Source organism: Chamaea fasciata, unplaced genomic scaffold (genome assembly GCF_029207755.1).
Source record: "Chamaea fasciata isolate MVZ Bird 193981 ecotype frontalis unplaced genomic scaffold, bChaFas1.0.hap1 SCAF_2, whole genome shotgun sequence".
NCBI classification, from domain to species: domain Eukaryota; kingdom Metazoa; phylum Chordata; class Aves; order Passeriformes; family Sylviidae; genus Chamaea; species Chamaea fasciata.
Window position 1 is genome coordinate 69,674,204 of NW_027094087.1, and position 5,580 is coordinate 69,679,783.

Genomic DNA, 5,580 nt, shown 5'->3' on the forward strand with positions numbered 1-5,580 from the left:
TTACATTTATTTCTTACTAAGAAAGCAAGAGTTCTGAGACATTACTGTTGTTGAACTTTATTAAAGAAAACTTTTTTCTTAATTGTTTCCAGTGTTTTAATGTTTTTTTTTTAATTTCTTATGTTTAAAAGAAATAAGAAGTTTTGACAGACAGCCACATTAATTATGTATTTATAGTGGGGGTTTTTTGTAAAGTATTTCTTGAGTTATGTTTCCCCCAATGTGATCAGGAATTTTCATCATTAATTATGCCTTGTGAACCTGAAATAATATTACATATGTATATAGTGATGTAGCTTTTTTTAACATAAACATGTTCTTTAAGAATGCTTATATTTTATAGTGCAAATACAATTGCATTCTGCTTATTCTAAAGTGTTCAGATATAAAAAAGGCTGACATTTGTTATATTTTCTAATCCTTCAATTACAGCTATTATTTTTAATAGCATTTTAATAATAAATATTTTTCAATAATATCTGTTTAGATGTAGAAAGAAATTCCATAGCAGATTTTGTTTGGTTTATTTATTTATTCATTTGTTGGTTTATTTATTTGCAATATTGGCCTTTCTGTTTCTGATAGAAATTCATATAGTGATTGTTAGCCATTATGATGTTTGCTTAGGAGGGGGAAGCTATATAAGCCCTTTTTTAGCAAAGAAAACAGTAAGATTTTACTCTTTTCTTTCTTTTTTTTTTTTTTTTTTTTTTTTTTTAAACAAGTACAGAAGTTCCAGTGAAATAATGCAGATTTAAAATATAGTATCTGTTCAGTTTTACAGATGGGGTCTGCTTAGGATGTAGGACAGAGGGTTTACTGCTATCTTGAGCTATGCACATGACAAAAAAATCCCTGTTGGCTTGTTTGGTTTTTTTAAAACAACCATATATATTACATGCAGTAATCACAAAATAACATTTTCAGCCTTCTAGGCACCATACTTATTTCCTCCTTAGTCTTGTGCAATGCAACAGTCAGTGGAAACTAACAACAACAAAAAATTCACAAGAATTCACAAAATTTACAAAATTTGAAAGAACCTATCATAGCAAGAAAGAACATGGTCAATGCTCTTGGAGCTCATCTGTCAAGCTTTGTTCCCTATATGGATTTTTCCAGGCTAGAATTTTAAACTTCTTTCAGCTTGAGGTAACTGAAAGGCAATTGGATAAAGTTAAAGCTTTAAATTATAATCTCAGCATTATGCTAATGTTTGTTCTAGTGGTATTTTCTGTGTTTTTTCCCAGGGTTGAAAAAAATACTCACTTTGGCAACAAACAAAATTTTAGAAGTGGAACTGAAGCTACTGCTTCAGCTAGTTAATATTTTGCATCTGTGAGCTTCCTGCTAAGTAAAACATAGCAATTGTTGTGACAGAAAGTTGTTTTGCTGATATTGGATCTTAGTGTATTTTGTAAAGATTATTTTAACACTAATCAACATAGTTTTGCATATTCTGCAAGCTGGGTAAACTCAATTTCTGTTTTAAGTACACTGTCACACCAGTGGTTATTACAGCACAGCTGGCATGGGGTGATCTCAGTGGGATTCCACTTAGTATGTCTTTCAAAACTGCATTATTTTATTCAAGAAGAACATCCTTGGGACTAAAATACATGCATAATGGCATGCAATGTTTGGACATACAATTTTACATCACTAGCTGAGCTAAGAAATATTCCATCAGAGTAAACATGGATAAGTCAGCATTTCATAGAATCATAGAATGATTTGGGGTGGAAGCCAGCTTAAAAATCTTCTTGTTCCAACCCCACTTCCATAAGCAGGGATGACACCCACTAGATAAGGTTAGCCAGAGTCCCACCCATACTGCCCTTGAATACTTCCAGAGCAGGGGGCATCCACAACCTCTCTGGGAAACCTGTTCCAGTGCCTCACTACCCTCTGAATAAGAAATTTCTTCCAAATGCCTTATCTAAATCTCTCTTCTTTTAGTTTAAAACTGAGATTATGTAAATTTTTTTCTATACTCTGAAAGGTAAAATTCTCTGTAGTTCTCTCAGCTTGGCAGTAATGCAAAAGCTTATGTCAAACAGAGTTTTGGTTTAAACTTTGTTCAAAAATCAAAATAAAAAGGAAAACTGCTTCCTTTTTTTTTTTTTTTTCCTCACTGTTGGACTACATGAAGCAGGAAAAATGCAGATGATCGTATATATTCTAAATAGCTCTAGGCCAGTCCAACTAAATTTTTACGTCCAATAATCCACTTATCATGTGAGAAACAGAACAAAATGCAGATTTTTCTTTAATATAAGTCTAAAGAAATACAAAGATATTATTAAATAGCAACATTTAAATGATTCTATTTTCTGAAAAATGTGGCACAGAACTTCTTGACTGTGCTATTTTCAAAGTAGCATGTAGATAGGGAAGTTAATCTTTCCAAGATCTTGTGCAGTGGCTTCTAAGTACTTTTAGCTGAAATTAAATTATGCCTCTAAATGTTAATTAAATTTTTGCAAAATTCTAAAAGGACTCTATTGTCAGTGCATGATGGATGAATAATTACAAACACTTTTGCTATGTGTTTTTTAAAATGCTGCTTTGGAAAGCCCCCTTTCTAAAAATGTGACATTTCTTCTCAATGGAAACGAGCTGTCATGAGTATGATGACCTTGAGAAGGTATCTGCTTTAAATAATTATTAAGCAATATTTTTTATACTGCTAATGAATTTTATGGCCTTCCCTTTAGATATTTAAGAACATTGATATTAAAACGGAACAGAACAGAACAGAACAGAATAGAATTAATTAGAATTAGAATTAGAATTAGAATTAGAATTAGAATTAGAATTAGAATTAGAATTAGAATTAGAATAAAATGGAATAGAATAGAATAGAATTTCAGTTGAAAGGGGCCTAAAATGGGCCAATTCTCTGACCAAATCAGGATGGAAGAAAGGTTAAAGAACATTGTTAATGGCATTGTCTTAAACACTGGCAAGTTTGGGACATTGACCCCCTCTCTACAAAGCCTGTTCAGTCAACACTGAATATCCCCTGGTGCATCTATGAACCATCCCCAAGTGTATTTTCACTAGACACTAGGGAGAAGAGATCAGCACCTCCCTCTCCACTTCCCATCCTCTGGAAGCTGTGGAGAGCAATGAGAGTCTTCAGCCTTTTCTCCAAACTAGACAAACCCAGATTCCCCAGCTGCCCCTCATGGAATTTACTTCTAGCTCTTTCACCAGCTTTATTGCCTTCCTCTGGATTCATTCAAGGACCCTGACATCCTTCTTAAATTGTGGGGTTGCACCAATGCTGAATACAGCAGGGTACTTGTAGCAGAAAAGTTTTGTGTCTTTCTAACTTTTGGATTTAAAAAAAAAAAAAAAAAAAAAAAAAAAAAAAAAACAAAAAAAACCCCACCAAAACTCTCTAGGGTTTACTACAATTATAGTTGATGGCTATTTAATCTTCTATACAAATTTCATCTATAATCTCTGTCACCTGCGGTTAAAATAAATTTTCCTTTATTTTCCCTATTCTTTGAATAACATGGGGCAAACTATGGTGAGTATTATAAATAAATAGAGCCTGTAATATTCCTGCTACCTCAAAAGCTCACACAGGTTTCCTACCTGTGTGAGCACAATCTGAGCCCAATATGGAAAGAAAAACATGACATTTGGGAAACTGACAATTTTAGTATAATATTAAGATGGTTTCATTTGAAATAATGTAGTCTGCTCTGCTGTTCTTGGTCCACATTTTAAGCAAATTATGTTCCATAGTGCATATTGTGCTTGTTATATGGGCATCACATTGTAATTTTTCACTTTTAGTAGATGACAGATTTCAACAGGAAACCTTTTCAGTAAGCATACTTTAAAAAAGAAAAAGAATTGTGTCTGCAGAAAACTCAACTAAAAAAGACATTGAATGGGTAAGACCAGGGTTTTTAATTGTAGCACAGTCTGTAATGTGAGGCACATACACTACTCCCTGACGTTGAAGCCAAATGATGCCATGCCATGCCATGCTATAACTCCATCTGGCAAAAAAAACTTTGGCTGCGTCTCCCTCACTCCTTCCCAGTGGGATGAGGGGGCAGAACCTGAAGGGTAAGAGTTAAAAAAATCATGAGTTGAGATAAAGACAGTTCAATAGGTAAAGCAAAAGCCATGCAAGCAAGCAAAACAAAACAAGAAATTAATTTGCCACTGACAATTGCAATCATCAGGCAGATATTCAGCACTCCCCAGGAGAGCTGAGCTCCTTCACACATTACCAGGGACTTGGGAAGACAGAACTCCTCAACTCTGAATGTCCTTCTTGGAGAGGTAATATATGCAGTTATGAAGCACAGGTTCTTGGGACTACACAGGAAGAAAACAAACTTCCCTTGATTTACACTAGGAAAACATGGGGGGCATGAGGGAGGATATGTAAATATTTATTATCGTACCTTTGCAGTACTGGGCATATAAATTAGCAAGTTCTTTTCATACTGATATATTTTTCTGTGAAAAAATGGGACCATTCTCATGCAGTCAAACTTTCTATAGTTTTAACTGCCCATGTAGAATAAAATGTGGGCTAATTTTAGCACCCAAATATCTAGTACATGAAATTGAGGCATTTTTAGTCTGTAGTTTTCCTCCCTCATGTTCTCTTTTCATGATTCATGCCCTCTAATATTGAAAGCATCACAATAAGCAAATATTATGCAGTTACTATTTTCTCTATCAGAGCCACAGTTAGTATAGTTCTCATTCCTTGAGGAACATGAAAAAAAAAGTGCATTTCCAGCATTTTCCACAGAGCCTGTTAGACGCAAGAACAAGAAAACTATTTTTTTTCTCTCTCTCTGTGGGGATGGTCATAGACTGGAACAGACTTTGGTCAGACAGACTGGTCAAACATTTTCCTAGAATGACTGTGCAGTCTCTGTCTTTGGATATATTCAAAATTCATCTGGTTATAGCTCTATATGGTCCTGCTTAAGCAGGTGGTTTGGAATAGATGGTCACTTCCAACCTCAGGCACTTTATTACTCTGGGATGCTGTAAGCCTAGATGTTCTGTTTATATCCCTAGGATATATCAGGTATGTATGTGTTTAATTGTCTCCTGTGTACTGCCCTTCATGTGCATTGATTTTTTTTTTTTAATATTTTCACCACAAGAGAAGTCTAAAGTTTTACAGATTTCTGTCTCTGTTTGTCTTAGACAATGAAAGGTATCATCTCTGTATTTATATTGATTACTATGAGTATGTCAGCTGTAACTTCATATATTCTTGTATTAAGGCTTCCTAATATTTTTTTTTTTTAATTTAATAGCCAAAAATGTAATTTTTTTAAAAAAAAATCATCAATTTGTTTTTGGTTTTTGGTTTGTTAGGGTTTTTTTCCCCTCTTTTCTTTAATTCATTCTCCAAAATAAAACCCAGAAGTGGTGATTTTGTGGTATTTACTTCAGAAAACTAAATTTAGAAAGATGGCTTGTAACATTGACTGATTTCAGTCTACATTTTCTGAATGAAAAAAAATCAATTAAAATGTTGATCCACTTTGTGTTTGTTATTTAATTAAAAATATCTCATATTCA